The following is a 21,497-nucleotide window of genomic DNA, read 5'->3' as shown; positions in this document are numbered from 1 at the left end:
CGGTGTCTGACCCAGGATAGGACAGATGAGTTTTTATGACAACTGAAAAGAGTCTGTAGAGAATGGTTATTTTAAATGGCCTCAAAGGTGCCTTCCTAGAAACAAATCTCTGGGAAGTCAGAAGAGAGCAGCATCTTGGGGGTCTGCCATTCCTCTAGACACAAGGATTTTCCATCTGGTGGCCACATTCATGATTACTAAAGAGCCCCTCAGTCCTCTAAGGACAAGAGAAGAGCAGTGTTTCAGTGTATGGTCCAATTAGTCCTTAATGGTTTTTTAATTGTTATTTGGCACTCAAGACAACCCATCTGGATTTAAATCATGTATATGTTTCTCTGAATATATATATTATACATTATATATTATTTCATATGTTTTAATATATTAATGTATTTTATATATAATATTTAAATAGCATAATATATAATACTATATATAAAATACAAAAATATGTATCCTTAGTCAATCAAGTGCATCTGGCCATCAAAAAAAACCTTGATGCTGGAAGAGGTCTTGGAGACCATCTTGTTCAACCTGTAAATTTTGCAGGTGAAATCTCTGGGCTCAGTGAGATGAATTTTGTCCATAGTCCCTGTAATTTAGGAGCAGAGGAAGAACTTTGATTCATCTTTCTACTCTAAGTTCAAGTAGGTTTTTTCCTGACTAGATAATGGCTATGTCAAAACAAAAATTGTACCAAAGTTAAATGGGCAAAGGAGGCTTTATTCAAGGTTGTTGCAATAGGAGATAGAGGCCAGAACTCAGTGTGAACACAATTCTGCTGAAACAAAAGGAGTTTTTAAGAGACGGAGTAGGGAGGAGTATTATAGGCTATCTGTGTTTGCTAATAAACTTTACCCAAACAAAAATTGAACTTTCTCATGTCTTCATGACAGGAGGTTAGTTTTACAACTTGGAGCAAGGCACCCATCGAAGTGAGGCTCCCACTCCCTCCCACCCCCGACAGGAACTGGAAGATAAGGCACTACCTCCCTTGATGCTTACATTTCAAAGAGATGGCTCCAAGGTCCTTGAGAAGGACATTCCTTAGTTATAAAATTAGCAAGAGGCTTCAAAAAAATACTTACCTCTCAAAGGGGCAGAGAAGGTATTTACAATTACAGATTTTCAAAAGTAAGGGCTCTGAGAAAAGGGAGATCCTGGGGCTCCAGAGTCAGGAAGAAGCCTGTCTAAAGTTTAGTGAAGCTGAGGGGAATGTTAAGGCCATCTTGGTCAGATACCACAATATCTACAACTTATTCTCATTCCAGGATTGTCCCTTTTCTAGAACTTTCAACTCAGCTATAAACAGGCATATTTTTCCAAGTTTCCAGTGGTTCACTTTGAATCACTACCAATGAATGACAGTGGCATGGCACAGACCGTCCTTCAGTGGTAACTCTTCCACATCCCGGCCAATGTCACCTTCCATATGGATTCCTTCCTTTCCCTCCCTCTCTCACTTCCTTCACCACTCGTTCCTTTTCAAAAATTAACTTTCCAAATGAAAATCGTCATTGTTTCCCACCTCTTGACACATTTTGAGTCAGTTATGTAAGAAAAACCAAGCCTGTCCAGGTGAAGAGAATATTTTCTGGCCCCAGAAGGTTGACGTCCCCATCCAGGGGCAGAGGGCGGGAACTGCTGAGATGGAATTGTGGTACCATCATGGCAGCCTGTTCTGATCTTGCAGTCCAACCCAGCCACCCACTCTGACCCAAGCAGAGACAGTGCCTTGATAACTGTGCTTGATTGTTCCCTGTTTTCTCATGTTGGCATCTTTCTGTTCATTATGATTGTAAACCAGCTTAAATACCTGTTCAAATATCTCATTTAATTGTATTAATCTATTCAAAAGAGATTAGTTGAGGTTTTTTCCCTGAAATTTCCAAATTCTTTCACTGAAGCCTAATCCACAATAGATCCTTAATAAATATTGGTTTCATGAGTGACTTAATGTCATTGTTTATAAGCATTGTTTCCTAATATTTGTACTCCTACATGATTAAGAATCTGCCAGTTAGTCATTAAACAAGACTTTGTAAGTATCAGAAAGAAAGAAGATAAATTGCATCAAGTTCTATGCAATGTTTTCACTTAAGCAGTGTTTTCCAACTTTTTCTTTCCTCCTTCTCCTACCTCTTCCTTTACTTCAACCAATAGAAAGAAGTACATTTTCTATTGCAATCTTCTACACACACACACACACACACACACACACACGAATGAAACAAAAATTTCTAAAGAAATTTTCACTGTCACTATAGTTTCAATGCACTGTGATATTTTCCATTCCATTCCATTACTGGGTATATACCCAAAGGATTATAAATCATCCTACTATAAAGACGCATGCACACATATGTTTATTGCAGCACTGTTCACAGTAGCAAAGACTTGGAACCAACCCAAATGCCCATCAGTGACAGACTGGATAAAGAAAATGTGGCATATATACACCATGGAATACTATCCAGCTATAAAAAAGGATGAGCTCATGTCCTTTGCAGGGACATGGATGATGCTGGAAGCCATCATTCTCAGCAAACTAACACAAGAACAGAAAACCAAACACTGCATGTTCTCACTCATAAGTGGGAACTGAACAATGAGAACACATAGACACAAGGAGGGGAACATTACACACCAGGGCCTGTTGGGGGATGGGAGGCTAGGGGAGGGATAGCATTAGGAGAAATACCTAACATAGATGATGAGTTGATGGGTGCAGCAAACCACCATGATACGTGTATACTTATGTAACAAACCTGCACGTTCTGCACATGTACCCCAGAACTTAAAGTATAAAGAAAATTAAATGTGTCAAGATAATGATAAGATAATCCAGAGACTGGGAGAAATATTTACAATATAAATATCTAATAAAGGATTTATATCTAAAATATAAAATGAGCTCTTAAAACTCAACAATAAGAAAATAAATAACCTGATTAAAATATGAGCCAAAGACCTTAACAGACACCTCGCCAAAGAAGATATACTGATGGCAAATAAGCCTATAAAAAGATGCTCCATGTCATATGTCATCAGGAATATTCAAATTAAAACAAAAAGCTATTACTACTCCACACCTATTAGAATGACCAAAATCCAGAACACAGACAACATCAAATGCTGGTGAGGCTGTAGAGCAACAGGAACTCTCATTCATTACTGGTGAGAATGCAAAATGGTACAGCCTCTTTTTAAAACAGTTGGGTAGTTTTTCACAAAAACTAAACATACTCTTATTACACAATCCAGCAATAACTGTTCTTGATATTTATCCAAAGGCACTGAAAACTTATGTCCACTCAAAAACCTACACTTGGGCATTTATTCATAACTGCTGGAATTTTAAAGTAGCCAAAATGTCCTTTAGGAGGTGAATTGATAAACTAATATACAGTTTCCAGGCAATGGAATATTATTTAGTATTGAAAAGAAATGAGCTACAAAGCCACAAAAATACATGGAGGAATCTTAAGTGCATATTACTAAGTGAAAGAAGCCAATCTGAAAAGCTACATACTGTATGATTCCAACTATACAACATCCTGGAAAAGGCAAAACTACATAGACAGTAAAAAGGTCAGTGGTTGCCGGAGGTTATGGGGGACAGAGGAGCGAATAGGCAGAGAGCAGAGGATTTTTTGGACAGGAAGAAATATTCTGTGTGATATAGGCATACCTCAAAGATATGCAGATTTTGTTCCAGGACACCATAATAAAGCTAATATCTCAGTCAAGGAAGTAACACAAATCTATTAGTTTCCTAGTGCATATAAAAGTTATGTTTACGGTATACTGTAGTCTATTAAGTGTGCAATAGCATTATGTCTTTTAAAAAGTACATACCTGAATGTAAAAATACTTTAGTTCTAAAAAATGTTAACAAATATCTGAGCCTTCCATAAGTCACACTCTTTTTGCTGATGAAGGGAGGGTCTTGCCTTGACGTTGATGGCTGCTAACTGATCAGGGTGGTGGTTGCTGAACGTTGGAGTGTCTGTGGCAATTTCTTCAAATAAGACAACAGTGAAGTTTGCCGCATCAGTTGACTCTTCCTTTAACTAAGTATTTATCTGTAGCATGCAACGCTGTTTGGTAGCATTTTACCTACAGGAGCTTCTTTCAAAGTTGGAGTCAATGCTCTGAAATCTTGCTGCTGCTTTATCAACTAAGTTTACATAATATTCAAAATTCTTTCTTGTCAACTGGGAGTGGTAGCTCACACCTGTAATCCCAGCACTTTGGGAGCTGATGTGGGTGGGCCACCTGATGTCAGGGGTTTGAGACCAGCCTGGCCAACATGGTGAAACCGATCTCTACCAAAAATACAAAAATTAGCAGAGTGTGGTGGTGTACACCTGTAATTCCAGCTACATGGGAGGCTGAGGCAGGAGAATTGCTTGAACCCAGGATGCAGAGGTTGCACTGAGCCAGGATCATGCCACTACACTCCAGCCTGGGCAACAGAGCAAGACTAAAGAAAAAAATCTTTCTTGTCATTTCAAAGCATATTCACCCAAGGAATATGTTTCATCTCCAGAAACCATTTTCTTGGCTCATCTATAAGAACCAACTTCTCATGCATTCAAATCTGATCATGAGATTGTGGCAATTTAATCGTATCTTTGGGCTCCACATATAATTCTAGTTCTCTTGCAATTTCTGGCACATCTGCAGTTCCTTCTTCCACTGAACTCTTGAACCCCTCCAAGTCATCCATGAGGGTTCAAATCAACTTCTTCCAAACTTCTGTTAATGTTGACATTTTGACCTCCTCCTATGAATCACAAATGTTCTTAACGGCATCTAGAATAGTAAGTCCTTTCCAGGTTTTCAATTTATTTTGCCCAGATCCACCAGAGAAATCACTATCTTAGCAGCTGCAGCCTTATGAAATGTGATTTCTTAAATAATGAGACTTGAAAATTGAAATTACTTGTTGATCCATGGGCTACAGTATAGATATTGTGTTAGCAAGCATGAAAACAACATTAACCTCCTTGCACATCTCCATCAGAGCTCTTGGGTGACCAGGTACATTGTCAATAAGCAGTAATATTTTGCAAAGAACCTTTTTTTACTAAGCAGTAGATCTCAACAGTGGGCTTAAAATATTCAGTAGGCCATGCTGTAAACAGATGTGCTGTGAACCAGGCTTTGTTATTCCATTTATAGAGTACAGGCAGAGTAGATTTAGGGTAGTTCTTAAGGGTCCTAGGATTTGGGGAATGGTCAGTGAGCATTGGCTTCAACTTAAAGGCACCAGCTGCATTAGCCCCTAACGAGAAAGTCAGCCTGTCCTGTCAAGCTTTGTAGACAGGCCTTGACTTCTCTCTAGCTATGAAAATCCTAGATGGCATCTTCTTCCAATAGAAGACTGTCTTGTCTATCTTGAAAATCTGTTGTTTAATGTAGTCACCGTCACCAATTCTCTTAGCTAGATCTGCATAACTTGCTGCTGCTTCTACATCAACATTTTCTTCTTCACCTCGCACTTTTTTTTTTTTTTTTAGAGAGAGCTTTGCTCTCATTGCCCAGGCTGGAGTGCAATGGCGCAATCTTGGCTCACCACAACCTCCATCTCCCAGGTTCAAGCAATTCTCCTGCCTCAGTCTCCCGAGTAGCTGAGATTACAGTAATGTGCCACCACGCCTGGCTAATTTTGTATTTTCAGTAGAGGCAGGGTTTCTCCATGTTGGTCAGGCTGGTCTCAAACTCCCAACATCAGGTGATCCACCTGCCTCAGCCTCCCAAAGTGCTGGGATTACAGGCATGAGCTACTGCGCCCTCACCTCGCACTTCTGTTATAGAGATGGCTTCTTTCCTTGAACCTCATGAACTAACTTCTGCTAGCTTCAAACTTTTCTTCTGGAGCTTCCTCACCACTATCAGCCTTCACAGAATTGAAGAGAGGACCTTTCTCTGGATTAGGCTTTGGCTTAAGGGAATGTTGTGGCTGGTTTGATCTTCTATCCAGACCACTAGAACTTTTTGTATATCAGCAATAAGGCTGTTTTGCTTTCTTGCCATTTGTGTGTTCACTGAAGTAGCACTTTTAGTTTCCTTCAAGAATTTTTCCTTTGCATTCACAACTTGGCTGTTTGGTGCAAGAGGTCTAGCTTTCAGTCTGTCTTGGCTTGCGACATGCCTTCCTTACTAAGCTTAATTATTTCTAGCTTTTGATTTAAAGTAAGGACATGCAATTCTTGCTTTCACTTGAACACTTAGAGGTCACCGTAAGGTTATTAATTGGCTTAATTTCAATATTGTTTTGTCTCAGAGATCAAGGTGGCCTGAGAAAAGGGAGAGAGACAAGAGAACAGCCAGTGAGTGGAGCAGTCAGTGGAATGCAGTGGAATGCATGCATTTATCAATTAAGTTTGCTGTATTACTGCATGTTCTCACTTATAAGTGGGAGCTAAATGATGAGGACACATGGACACATAGAGGGAAACAAGACATGCTGGGGCCTTTCCGAGAGTGGAGGGTGGGAGGAGGGAGAGAATCATGAAAAATAACTAATGGATACTAGGCTTAATACCTGGGTGATGAAATAATCTGTACAACAAATCACTGTGACACAAATTTACCTATGTAACAAACCTGCACTTGTACCCGTGAACTTACCATTTAAAAAAAATTTTTTTTAAGTTTGTTGTATTACATGAGTGCAGTGTGTGGCTCTCCAGGACAATTTCAATAGGAACACCAAGGATCACTGATCAGAGATCACCATTATAGACACAATAAATAATGAAAAAGTTTGAAGTGTCGTGACAATTATCAAAATATGACACAGAGACATGAAGTGAGCACACACTGTTGGGAAAATGGCTCTGACAGACTTGCTAGATGCAGGGTTGCCACAAATCTTCCATTTGTAAAAAATACAATATCTGTGAAACACAATAAAGTGAAGCATGACTACTTGAAAGTCAGTATCATTGGATATGAAACCCTTTGCTTACATTTTCTTTCTTTGTGTATATGAAGCATTACCACGTGTGGGGATGTTATTCTCCCCCACATATCTTTTTGGATAATAACTGTATTTTTTATTTTTAGATTCAGGGGGTACATGTGCAGGTTCATTCCAAGGCTATGTTATGTGATGCTGTGATGTTTGGGCTTCTGTTGATCCTGTTGCTCAAAGAGAGAACACAGTACCCAATAGGAAGTTTGTCAGCACTTTTTCCCCCTCCTATTGTCACTTCTTTTGGAGTCACCAGTGTCTATTGTTTCCATCTTTATGTCCATATGTACCCAATGTTTAGTTTCAACTTATAAGTAAGAATACGCAACACTTGGTTTTCTGTTTCTGCATTAATTCACTTAGGATAATGGCCTGCAGCTGCATCCACATTGCTGCAGACAACATGATTTAATTCCTTTTTATGGTTACATAGTATTCCACATTTTCTTTATGTTTTTGGATAATAACTTTAAATGACATTTGACTGTGATCTTTTCCTGTACTAATTTTATGTGAATTTTGTTTTCCTGAATTTTTAGAAGGAAGCATGGTTCATGATAAACTGTATAAGTTCAAACTGCCCTGTATTCCATGGTTTTATGCATTGTTTAAAAATAAAATAGTCCCCTAAAATGTCCTGGCTCTATTCTCATTGACCTACTTTTATTTGGCCCTCTCTTTCTTCATCCCTGTTGCCCCTGCCTGGCTCAATTTTGCCTCCACCCCTAGCAATCTCTCCTCAATGTGGGACTCTGCCCTAGAAACAAACCTGCGCAGGTTCTTTTCAAAGTTCACAGGGTCTGGACCATGCCAGCCCCTTCATAGCCTACCGGGCACTCCTTGCAGTCACCCAACACTGGGCTGAACAAAGCCCCTCCTGGTTTCAGCAGCTGTTTCCAAAGATGCCCACTGTGCTTGCCAGTGAATTATTGTCAGCTCTTTGGAATTCTCTGTTCTCCGATCCTTCAGACACTGCCCCATTACTTCTGTCTTCTTTCTACATAGATGTTACTACCATGCAGGTCTTGTAGCTGTTGGGGATTTGTCACCAGTTCCATTTTGGGGTTTGTGGAGATGGCTTGTCATGGAGGTTTATAAATGTTTTCCATGGGCTTGTGGTTTTGCTATCCAGTTGTTCTGTCTGTTTTAAAGACAGAATTTGGGTTGACAGCTTAGTGTGTCGGTCACATTGCTTAGAGCATGAGCTCATGAAACTTGACATGACAGTTGTATAAACCTATAAGCACTCTTTGTCAGGATAAGAATGTGCCTGGGGCTTGTGTGCTTGGTTTCCAAGCCCTGGGCACTCCACAGAGCTACTGAGAGTGAAGCCCACGCTCCCAACATAGCAGATCTGCTATGGCCAGGCATAGTGGTTCATGAATGTAATCCCAGCACTTTGGAAGGCTAATGCAGGAGAGAATTGCCTGAGGTCAGGAGTTTAATACCAGCCTGGGCAACATAGCAAGACCCCACCCCTAAAAAAAATTTGCAGTGGCCTGTACCTGTAGTCCTAGCCACTCAGGAGTCTGAATTCTAGCTACTCAGGAGGATTGCTTAAGCCCAGAAGTTTGAGATTACAGTGAGCTATGATCATGTCACTGCACTCAGCCTGGGCAACACAGTGAAATCCGATCTAAAAAACAAACAAAAAAACAGATTTGCTATTACTATGGGAGGGGTGGGAAACTCCTGCCCAAGACCAGCCTCAGATCTAAATCTGAGTTTGGTTGCCACAAGGAAGAATAGCAATGCTAAGAAAGCCCCATCCCTAAGGTCCAAGCACACAGAGAGGGCCTACCCAAGACTGAAACTGAACCAGGACAACAGACAATTTCCCCCACCCTCACCACAAGCGTAGCACAAAATAACAAACTGTAGTAGTCTGCCACTAGGAAAGGGGAAAGAGAATGGAAAGAAAACCCTCTTTTGCATGAGCATATAAGGATGACTAAATGCTGAAGGTGAACTATGGAAACCAAGAAAAATCCTCTGACCTCAGCTTCAACCTTAAGCAGAAGGCAACAATTTCACAGCACTAGAGGGATTTAACTCAGTGGTATAAAGAAAGTAAAGAGAGCAACAATAAAACCCAAGCTTAACTAGCTGGGCATTGTGGTATTCATCTGTAATCCCAGCTACTTGGGAGGCTGAGGCACAAAAATCGCTTGAACCCAGAGGTGGAGGTTGCAGTGAGCCAAGATCACGCCACTGCCCTCCAGCCTGTGAGACAGAGTGAGATTCTGTCTCAAAACAAAACCAAAACCCAAGCCTACCTCCATTTCTGACGAGATTGACTCAACCTCCCACACTGTCTAACAGAAGAAAAGGCATGTCTATTTTCATACATGAATACTATTTAACTCAGTGTCTACTGTTCTACATATTATGTTCACCATGCAATCAAGAATTATGAAACACACATATATCAATTTAAATAATTCATTGCAGGGAGATTTGCAAGGAGATAGAGCAATCAATAGAACCTAACTCAGAGATGACCTAGATGTTGAAACTATGAGATGAGTGTTTCAAAATAACTGTGACTAATACTTTTTTAAGGCCTATCGGAAAAAGTAGCTCACATGCATGAGTAGATGGGGAATTTCGGCAGAGAGATGGAAACTATCCTAAAGAGTCCAATAGAAATGTTAGAAATGAAAACATGACATCAAAGATGAAGAATTCACGCCGGGCGCAGTGGCTCACGCCTGTAATTCTAGCACTTTGGTAGGCCAAGGTGGGTGGGTCATCTGAGGTCAGGAGTTTGAGACCAGCCTGGCCAACATGATGAAACCCCATCTCTACTAAAAATACAAAAATTAGCCAGGCATGGTGGCGTGTGCCTGTAATCCCAGCTACTTGGAAGGCTGAGGCAGGAGAATCTCTTGAACCCAGGAGACAGAGGTTGCAGTGAGCCGAGATCACGCCACTGCACTCCAGCCCGGGAGACAGAGTGAGACTCTATCTCAAAAAAAAAAAAAAAAGAACAGAACATCCACAAGTAGTGGGACAATATAATCTGTCTAACATATGTTTAATTGTCCAGAGTGAGAAGAGAGAGAACAGAACGGAAGAGAAATATTTAAATGCATAACAGCCAAGTAGTTTTTGAAATCAATAAAGACATCAAACCAAGGTAAAGAAACATAGAAACCTCAAGAGTGGTACTGTAAAAAGCACTTTGGGAGGCCGAGAATCACCTCTAACACGGTGAAAAGCTAAAAAATACAAAAAAAGCCGGGCGCGGTGGCGGGCGCCTGTAGTCCCAACTAAGGCTGAGGCAGGAGAATGGTGAACCCGGGAGGCGGAGCTTGCAGTGAGCTGAGATCCGGCCACTGCACAGCCAGACTCTGTCTCAAAAAAAAAAAAAAAAAAAAAAAAAAAAAAAAAAAACAAATAAAACAACACACACACACACACACACACACACACACACACACTTACCCCTAGATATATGACATTCAAACTTCTGTGTATCAAAGATAATAAGGAAATCATGGAGGCAGTCAGAGCTAAAAGAAACATAACATAGAGAGGTTTTTAAAGGGAATTACAGCATATTTGCATTAGAAACAATTCAACAAAACTCCAGAGGCTGAGGCGGGAGAATGGCCGGAACCCGGGAGGCGAAGCTTGCAGTGAGCCGAGATTGCGCCACTGCACTCCAGCCTGGGCGACAGAGCAAGACTCCATCTCAAAAAAAAAAAAAAAAAAAAAAAAAAGCAAAAGAAACAATTCAACAAACCTGTTAGTATTGCATTGAATCAGTAGACAAACTTGAGGAAAATGTATATAATACTGAATAATCCAACCACAGACATAATACCTCCCTCCATTAAGTAAGATCTTCTTTAACATCTCTTTGTAATTTATATAGACTTCTGCACGAAAGGCTTGCACATGTTGTGCTTTATTTATTCTTAATTATTTAATATTTTATGCTATTACTAATAGCATCTTTCTTTTCATTTTGTTTTCTACCTCTTTGCTGCTAATATATAATAAATTATTTTCAGATGTGAAGTTTGTTCTGTCATCTTGTTAAATGTATTAATTTTGATAATTTATCTATAGAGTCTTTTGGATTTTCTAAATATCCAATCATCAGATGATCCATGAATGATAACACTTTTTTTCTTCCTTTCCAATATTTATGCCTTTTATTCACTCTCCTGAATTACTACACTGGGCAGGATTTCTAGTATAACACTGAAAAGATGTCATATTTGTGGGCATTTTTGTCTTGTTCCTGAACTCAAAGGCAAAGTTTTCAATGTTTCTTCAATTCCATGTGTTGGCACAGAATGTGAAGCAATGAGAACTCTTATATGCTGATGATAGAAGTATAAATTCATACAACTATTTTGAAAATAAAGTCATTAACTACTAATGGTAAAGATATAATACTCTATGAGCTAAAAATTCCAATTTGGCCTGAAACTATAAAACTACTAGAAGAAAACATTGGGGAAATGCTCCAAGACATTGGTCTGGGCAAAGGTTTCTTGAGTAAGACCTAAAAACCACAGGCACTCTCCAAAGTAAGAATGGGCAAATGGGATCACATCAAACTAAAAAGCTTCTTCACAGCAAAGGAAACAAATAGCAAAGTGAAGAAACAACTTACAGAATGGGAAAAAAAATTGCCAACCATTCAACTGGCAAGGGATTAATAACCAGAATATATAGGAACTCAAACCATTCAACAGCAAGAAAACAAGTAATCTAATTTTTTTAATGGGCAAAAGATGTGAACAGACCTTTCTCGAAAGAAGATATACAAATGGCCAACAGGTATATGAAGAAAATGCTCAACATCATTAATCATCAGAGAAATGCAAACCAAAACTACAATGATATATCATCTAAACCCAGTTAAAATGACTTTTATCAAAAAGACAATAAAACAACAGGTGCCAGTGAGGATGTGGAGAAAGGGGAATGCTCATGTGCTGTTGATAGGAATAGAAATTAGTACAGCCATGGGGGTTCCTCAAAAAACTAAAAATTAAGCTACCATATGATCCAGCAAATCCCACTGCTGACTACATATCCAAAAAAAAAATCAGTGTATTAAAGAGATATCTGCACTTCCATGTTTATCCACAAATAGCAAAGATATGGAATCAACTTAAGTAACCATCATTGGACGAATGGTGGTGCATATACAACAACAGAATATTATTCAGCCATAAAAAGTAATGAAATCCGATCATTTGAAAGAACATGGATGAAACTGGAGGACATTATATTAAGTGAAATAAGCCAGACACAGAAAGACAAATATCACATGTTCTCACTCATATATGGAAATAGAGAGTAGGTTGACGGTTACCAGGAACTGGGGACTGTGGAGGTGGTTGGGGGATAAAAAGGGGTTGGCTAACAGGTACAAAAATACAGTTAGATTGAAGGAGTAAGATCTGTTGTTTGGTAACACTATCGGGCAACTAAACAGTAATTTATTGTACATTTTGAAATAACTAGAAGAGTGAAATTGGAATGTTCCTAACACAAACAAATGATAAATGCTTGAGGTGATGGACATCCCAATTACCCTGACTTGATCATTATACAGTGTATGTTTGTATCAAAATATCAAACAAACCCCATAAATATGTAAAACTATTATGTAACTATAAAAAATTTTTAAAGAAATTTCAATTCTGGATATACACCCAATAGAACTGCATGCACATATGCCCTAGGAGGCATGATAAGAATGTTTTAGAGCAGCACAATTTATAGAAGCACAATTTATATAACTGGAACAAGTTAAATTTGTATCAACAGTAGAATGGATCAATTGTGGTATAGACATCAATGAAATGTGTATTGGTTGTCTATCATACTACCCCAAAACTTAGTGATTTTCATTGAGCTCGCAATTTTATGGATCAGCAATTTAGACTGAATTCAGCTGGAGAGTTCTGGTCTCAACTGAGCTGCCTCATGCATCTGTGAGATTCTTTTAATTTCTGAGGGCTCAGCCCAGACAACCAAGCTTACTCAGCTGTGTTCCACATACATCATTCTCCAGCAGTCTAGCCCAGCCTTGTTCATGTGGCTGAGGCAGGAGTTCCGAAATACAGAGCAAAAGCACACAAGGCTGCTGGAGGCCTGTGCTCAGAATAGGCATGTGGTCACCCTCACCATATTCTATTGGCCAAAGGAAGCCACAATGCCAGCCCAGATTCCAGGGAAGAGAACTAGACCCCATTTCTTCATGGGAGGAGCTCTAAAGTCACATTGCAAAAGACATGGGTGTTGGAAAGAGTGAAGGACTGTGAGTCTTTTTTTTAATCTACCACAGAAAATTGTGATTGAAGTGAAAAACAATAACCTGCTACTACACATGACAACATGGATGAATCTCATCAATAATGTTGAGTGAAATAAACCAGGCTAAAAAGAATATATACTGTATAATTCTTTTTATATAAAGTTCGAAAACAGGCAGAACTAAAGTATAGGGTTTATAAATACATGCTTAAAAAAGTATTTTTAAGTGGGAAATTAATCATCATAAATGTCAGGGTGGTGCTTTGGGAGGATGATTGCCTTAAGATAGTGGAAAGGCATCAGAAATTGAGCAACACACAGGGGCTTTTGGGTTCTTGGCAGAACGCTTTCTTAACCTGAGTGGTAATGACCTAGGGGCTCATTTTGAATCACTAAGTGGTAGATTAATGTTTTGTGCATTTTTCTTTGTCTTATATCTCATGATAAAAAATTAAATAATGTATGATATTGGCACAAGGACAAAAAATGGACAAATGGAATAGAATAAAGAACTGAGAAAAAGTTCACACCCATAATAAGAATTTGACATACAATTAATCTTGCATCACAGTTGATTGACAAAAGGACAAATTGTTTATGAGATGATGTTGGAAAAACTGTCTCATTAGAGGTAAAAAAATAAAACTGATCCCTACTTACCAGAATATATATACAAGGAAAGCTCTAGAAGGATTAAAGACCTCAAGGCAAAAGATTATAAGTCGATGGTAAATATTGTGGGTTAATATCTTCCTAACAATACCAGGCAGGGAAGGACTTCTAAAGAATAGCAGAAGAACAAATCATAAGGCCAAAGCTGATTAGGTCAATTACATCAAATTAAGAAAATTTATTCAAGGAAGTACGTCATGATCAAAGTTAACAAACAGGTGACAAATTGAGTGTTATTTGCTATCCCTAATGTTTTTTAAAAATTAACACAGTATCTAACACATACAAGAAACTATTAAAATTAAGATTAAAAAGCAGAAAATTCTAAAGAAAAATGAACAAAGGAAATAAACAGGCAATTTGCAAAAAGAAGAAATCAAACAGGCTGGCAAGTGTATAAGGAGAGGCCCAAACTGGCTATGAGAATAATTCAACTTTTTAAAATAACAAGATATTACTTTATTATGCTGGCAAAAATCATAAAGCTGAACAATGCCAAGTATTAGCAGAAATGTGTGGATAGAGGTGTCCTCTTGTGTTACTGGTGGGCATGTAGACCGGTAGGTACAGCCACCCTAAAGAGCAATCTGACAGTTCTCAGTTATGTATCACTGTGCTTCATGACCATCAAGACCCACTTTTGGATCTGTACTTGAAAAAAAAAAACCTCACACTGTAGTTTACTTGAGTACCTATCTGAGGATGTTTATTCAGACTGTGATGGTGAGGAACTGAAAGTGACCCAGATGTCTATCTAAAATAAAGCAGATAGGAAAAATGTGGAGTACCATCAGCAGTTAGAAGCAATGACTACACACACCCAGAGTGTCATGCATTATGCTGAGTAAAAAAAGGAAGAAAAAATAGGATCCATCGCACATATCAGTTATAAAAATTAATACAACATACCAAACAGACAATACACATTTTAGAAGAATACGTACAACTAACAACACATACATTAAACAGAAGTGTTTTCTTCAAGGGAGAAGGAGGCAAATGAAAGTGGGGAATGAGGCTAAGGGGCCTGTCTAAACCAATGATGGGGAGTGCCATGAACTGAAGACTGTGTTTAACCCAACCCTGTACATCCAAAAAAACAAAAAGCTCAAATAAAATCTTTCTCCATGGCTTTTCTCTACATGGCAACTGCTGTTGTGTGTGTGTGTTTGTGTGTGGGTGTGTGTGTGTGCATGCGCATGCACGCATGAGTGTTTGTGTGTGTTGTACATTTCCTAGAAAATTGCTGAATGCATCTACTAGCACATTTTTATGGCCATGTAATTCTTATTTACATCATATTATTCGGTACCTTGTTCTTTTTGTCTCATGATACACTTCGGACATCTTTCCCTTTCAGCACTTACAAATCTACCTCACTTTTAAACAGCTGTATTATTTTTACATACCCCAATTTAATTTTCCTGTCAATAGATACTTAAGCTTGCTTTTTAAGTTGTTTGCTATTAAACAAGTTTGTTTTTTAAATTGTTCACTGTTGTCATTCAGAAGACCACCAGGATGGTTAAATAGTAGTAAGGAGAGCTTTATTGGCAATATTGGTTTGTAAGCTGGGAAGAGAAACCAGCAAACCAGCACGGACTGACGGTGGTCTCTCTCTGAAGAGGGGAAGGAACAGCTGGGTTTTATTCCTCATGGGTCTGTGTTACACAATAGAGCCATACATATTCAGCAGGTTTGGGGAGAAGCTATACATACTTATAAGGGGAGCTGAGCAAAGGAGCAATGGGTAAACACACATGTTACATACATCTCATGTTTACTTTGAAACAGGGTTTTAGCATTAAAATGAGATGGAATTTGGCTCTTTACATCAAAAGGTTAACTGTAGGGCACAAAGACCGTTTGTTCACAGCCTCCATAAGCTGACTGAAACTGGCTTACTGTTTATAGTAGCTTATCAGAAAAGAGTGTTTGTAAGGCCAGTCCTCTGTCCAATCAGAATTATAGTAGTCTGGTTATAAATCAGATTTAGGAGAGGTCCAATGGCTGCGATAGTTAGAAAGTGTAGAGCCCTGGGAATTTAGAAATTTGCCATGCCAGCTGGGCCCTGAACCCTCCACTCGTAGGTAACTTTGTTCCCTTAAACTTAGAGTCTACATTAGTTGATAAAGGGGCATTTAATTTGGGCTCCCAGATCACACTATTAAACTGTAGGGACCAAAGGAAAATTTCTCCTTTGCCCTCTGAAGGTTCACTGAAAATCAATCGACAAAAGGCAGACTTACGGGAGGAAGGGCATACAAAATTTATTAACATGCACATGTATTCACAGGAGTCATACAAAATATAAAACTCAAAGAAAGAGCCAGATGGTTGATGCTTTTATACTATCTTGAGGTTACGGAAAGAAAAGAGCTTGGATCATCACAATACAGGTTATGGGAGGGAGAGAAGAGGAAAGGCATGGCTACCAAAGGCAGTCTTATGAGGTAGATGAAACCTCGCAGGTAGCAGCTCTCAGAAAGAGTAGATGGTAGCCTGCGCTTGAGTTAATCTTTCCTAGATCTGGACTAAAAAAGGGTGCCTCAGAGAAAGCCTAGCTTTATTTCACTAATGTAGATTTTTCTCTACAGATGAAACCTCCAGAAAAGGTAGCTTTTCTGGGCTATTCTTGTCTGCAGGCCCTCTGAATAGCCATCTCAAAATATGTCAAAGAAGTATATTTAGGAATAACATTTTTGTTTCCTTTAAAACAATGCTTCTGCAAATATTCCTGCACATACACTAACAGGAAATTTTGTCAAAAATATTCACAATGTAAATCCCAAGCAATGAAATTTATCAGTCAAAACAGTCAAAATACACATACACTTAACTATTTGATAGACGTTACCAAATTGCCTTCCCAAAGGTTGCAACAATACAAAATCTCATCAAAAACATCTGAAAGTACCTATTGCTCCATACTTTTTCCAGCTGTAGATATTATAAAGGTTTTTTACATTTTTTACCAATCTAAAAGTTGAAAGATTCTGTCTTACTGATGTTTTTATCTCCATATTTTAAATACGTGCGAGACTAAGTACATTTCCATAATTTTACAGGCCATTTATATTTTTCCTGTGAACTGTCTGTTCTTATAACATGTCTATTTTCTTCTGAGTTGTTTTACTTTCTCATTCATTTGTATGAGAGTTATTTTGCAAATTAAGGCAATTAGCCATTTTATCATATGTTCTGCAATTACATTTTCAGTCTGTCTTGTCTTTTGCCAAACAGAAGTTTAAATTTTTAACACAGTTAAATTTATCAATCTGCTCCTTTAGGGTTTCTGGAGAATAGATATTTTAAATTTTATTTTGTGGCTTAGAATATTAAGTGCTTTTCTGAGAGGATTGATTAGACTGTCTGAGGTGAAGAGGGAAGAGGAGAGCAATTGAGACAGTTGCAACTTAAAAGCAGAACGAAGACTTTAAATGAAGAGCTGACAGAAGTGCTGGTGGCAACAGCCCTAGCAGCCCAGCTGAGGCCAACTTCCAGGGCAGTGACATTCTGGTAGGGCCTGTTGGATCCTTCCACATCAAGGAAGTTCTTAGTGATACTGGTGAGCAGCCCAGGGTGGTCCTGAGCCTTGAGGCAACTATCAAGTGCTTTCTGGACATATCAGGGAAGGAATTCCTCAGGGGAAGTAGACTTCATAATTATTTGGGTTTTGGAGAATACTGGAGAAATAGTAGCTTTCTTTATTAAGTTGGCAAAACTGGTTACACTTGTAATATTAACCTCACGGTCTGGTTTTCTCTACCATGGTTGTGAGAGAGATTAAGATTTTTTAAAATTATATTTATTTAAGTCCTCTTTCTTTTTTTCTGTTTTCTATTTCACTTATTTCTGCTTTAATATTTAATAATAAATATTTAATATTTAATATCCTTCCTTCTGCTAACTTTGGGCTTAGTTTGTTCTTTCTTCATTCCTTGAGATGTAAAGTTGGGTTGCTTATATGAGATATTTCTTTTTTCTTAATGTAAGCATTTATAGCTTTATAGCTATAAATTTCCCTTTTAGAACAGCTTTTGCTACATCCCAAAAGTTTTGGCATGTTTTATTTCCATTTTCATTTCTCTCAAGATTTTTTTGATTTTCCATTTTATTTCTTCTTTGACCTATTGGTCAGGTGTTGTATTGTTTAATTGCCACATATTTGTAAATTTTCCAATTTTCCTTCTGTTGGATAATCTAAAAGAAATGGATAGATTCCTAGAATTATATAATCTACCAAGAATGAATCATGAAGCATTTAAAAGTCTGAACAGAGCAAGAACAAGTAAGTAATACACAAATAAAGTAAGGAGATTAAATTAATAATTTTTTGTTTTGTTTGAGATGGAATCTCACTCTGTTGCTTAGGCTGGATGTGCAGTGGCATAATCTGGGCTCACTGCAATCTCTGCTTCCCAGGTTAAAGCAATTCTCCTGTCTCAGCCTCCTGCATAGCTGGGATTACAGGCATGCACCACCATGCCCAGCTAATTTTTGTATTTGTAGTGGAGACAGGGTTTTGCCATGTTGACTAGGCTGGTCTTGAACTCCTGACCTCAGGTAATCTGCCCACCTCGGCCTCCCAAAGTAGTAGGATTACAGACGTGAGCCACCGTGCCCAGCCTGAATTAATAATTTTTAATAAAACCTCCCAACATGAGATTTAAGCTTACTTCTTGAAAAAAAATCTCCCAACAAAGAGAATTCCAGGACCAGATAGTGTCACAGGTGAAATCTACCAAACATTTACAGAAGAATTAATGCCAATCCTACTCAAAATTGTACAAAAAATTGAAGAGGAAGGAATTCTTCCAAACTCATTTTATAAGACCAGCAATATTCTGACACCAAAACCAGATAAAAACACTGTAAGAAAAGGAAATTACAGACCAATATCCCTGATGAACACAGATGCAAAAATACTCAACAAAATACTGGCAAACCAGATTGAACAGCCTACTAAAAGGATCATTTACCATGATCAAGAGGGATTTATCCTTGGGATGTGAGAATTGTTCAACACACACAATCGGCAAATGTGATACACTATGTTAATAGAATGAAAACTAAAAGTCATATGATCATCTCAATAAATGCAAAAACATGCATTTGATGAAACACAACATCCTTTCATGGTAAAAACTATTAACAAATTAGGTATAGAGGGAATGTGCCTCAATATACTAAAGGCCATATATGACAAGCCCACAGCTAGTATCATACTCAACAGTGAAAAGTCAAAAACTTTTCTGCTAAGATCAGGAATAAAACTCTCATCATTTCTATTCAATGTAGTACTGTAAGTCCCAGCCAAGCAATGAAAGAAAGAAAGAAAGAGAGAGAGAGAGAGAGAGAGACAGAGAGAGAAAGGAAGGAAGGAAGGAAGGAAGGAAGGAAGGAAGGAAGGAAGGAAGGAAGGAAGGAAGGAAGGAAGGAAGGAAGGAAGGAAGGAAGGAAGGAAAGAAAAGAAAGAAAGAAAGAAAGAAAGAAAGAAAGAAAGAAAGAAAGAAAGAAAGAAAGAAAGAAAGAAAGAAAGAAAGAAAGAAAAGGAAAGGAAAGGAAAAAAGAAAAGAAGGAAAGAAGGAAGGAAGGAAAGAAAAGAAAGAAAGAAGAAAGAAAGAAAAGAAAGAAAGAAAGAAAGAAAGAAAGAAAGAAAGAAAGAAAGAAAGAAAGAAAGAAAGAAAGAAAGGAAGGAAGGAAAGAAGAAAGAAAGGGAAAGAGAGAAAGAGAAAGGAAGGGAAGAGGAAGGGGAAGAAAGGGAGGGAGGGAAGGAAGGAAGGAAGGAAGGAAGGAAGGAAGGAAGGAATCAAAATAGGAAAGGAAGAAGCAAAATTGCGTCTGTTTATAGATGACGTGATCTAAAGACTCCACCAATAATTAGGACTAATCAACAAATTCAGTAAAGTTGCAGCTACAGAATCAACACCAAAAAATTAGTTGTATTTCTATCAACTAACAATGAAATATCTGAAAAAGAAATAAAGAAAATAACAGCATTTATAATAGCATCAAAAACAATAAAATACCTAGGGAACACATTTAACCAAGGAGGTGAAAGACTTGTACATTGGACACTATAAGATACTGATGGAAGAAATTGAAGAATATACAAATAAATGGAAAGATATTCCATGTTCGTGGATTGGAAAAATTAGTATTGTGAAAATATTCACACTACCCAAAGCAATCTAAAAATTCATCAATTTCTTGTCAAAATTCCAATTGCATTCTTCACAGAAATAGAAAAGACAATTCTAAAATTTGTATGGAACTACAAAAGACCCCAACTAGCTAAAGCAATCTTGAGAAAGAAGAGCAAAGCTGTAGGCATCACATTTCCTGATTTCAAAGTATATTACAAAAGCATCGTAATCAAAACAGTATAGTACTGGCATAAAAACAGATAAATAGATCAATAGAACAGAATCAAGACCCCAGCAATAAACCCACACATATACAATCAGTTAATATTTGACAAAGGTACCAAGAACACACAATGGGGAAAGGATCATCTCTTCAATAAATGGTGCTGGGAAAACTGAATATCCACATGCAAAAGAATAAAATTGGGCCTTTATTTTACACCACTCACAAAAGTTACCTTGAATTGAATTAAAGACATTTAAATGTAAGACCTGAGATGGTAAAAATTCTAGAAAAAAAATAGAAAAAGTTGCTTGACATTAGTCATTGCAATTACTTTTTGGATATGACACCAAAAGCAAAAGTAACCAAAGCAAAATAAATAAGTAGCTACATCAAGCTAAAAAGTTATTGCACAGGAAAAAAAAACCAGTAAAACAAAAAGGCAACTTACAGAATGGGTTAAAATGTTTGCAAACCATATATCTGATAAGGGATTAATATCTAAAATATACAAAGAACTCATACAACCTAATAACAAAAACTTATAATCTGATTTTAAAATGGGCAAAGAACCTGAATAGACATTTCTCCAAATAATGTGTACAAGTGGCTAACAGCTACATAAACAGGTGCTCAACATCTCTAGTCACCAAGGAAATGTAAATAAAAACCACAATGAGATGTCACCTCTCACATCAGGATGACTGTTATCAAAATAGACAAAAGATATGCGTTAGTAAGGATGGAGAGAAACAGGTACACTATTAGTGGAAATGTAAATTGATACGGCCATTATGGAAAACAGTATGGAGTTTCCTCAAAAATTAAAGCTAGAATAACCATATGATCTAGCAATCTCACTTCTGAGTATATATGCAATGGAAATGAAATCAGTAGCTCGATGAAATACCTGCACTCCCATGTTCATTTCAGCATTATTCACAATAGCCAAGACTTGGAAACTACTAAGTGTCCATTAATGGGTAAATGCATAAAGAAATTGTGGTGTGTGTTTATATATATGTGAGTGTGTGTATGTATGACAAATATTCAGCCATTAAAAAAGGAAACACTGCCATTTGTGACAATATAAATGAACCTGAAGGACATGTTTAATGAAATAAGTGATACAGAAAGACATATACTGTATGATCTCACTTATACGTGGAGTCTAAAAAAGTTG

The sequence above is a fragment of the Macaca thibetana genome, chromosome 7, assembly GCF_024542745.1.
Source record: "Macaca thibetana thibetana isolate TM-01 chromosome 7, ASM2454274v1, whole genome shotgun sequence".
Taxonomy (NCBI): Eukaryota; Metazoa; Chordata; class Mammalia; order Primates; family Cercopithecidae; genus Macaca; species Macaca thibetana.
Note: the sequence above shows the minus strand (reverse complement) of the source record.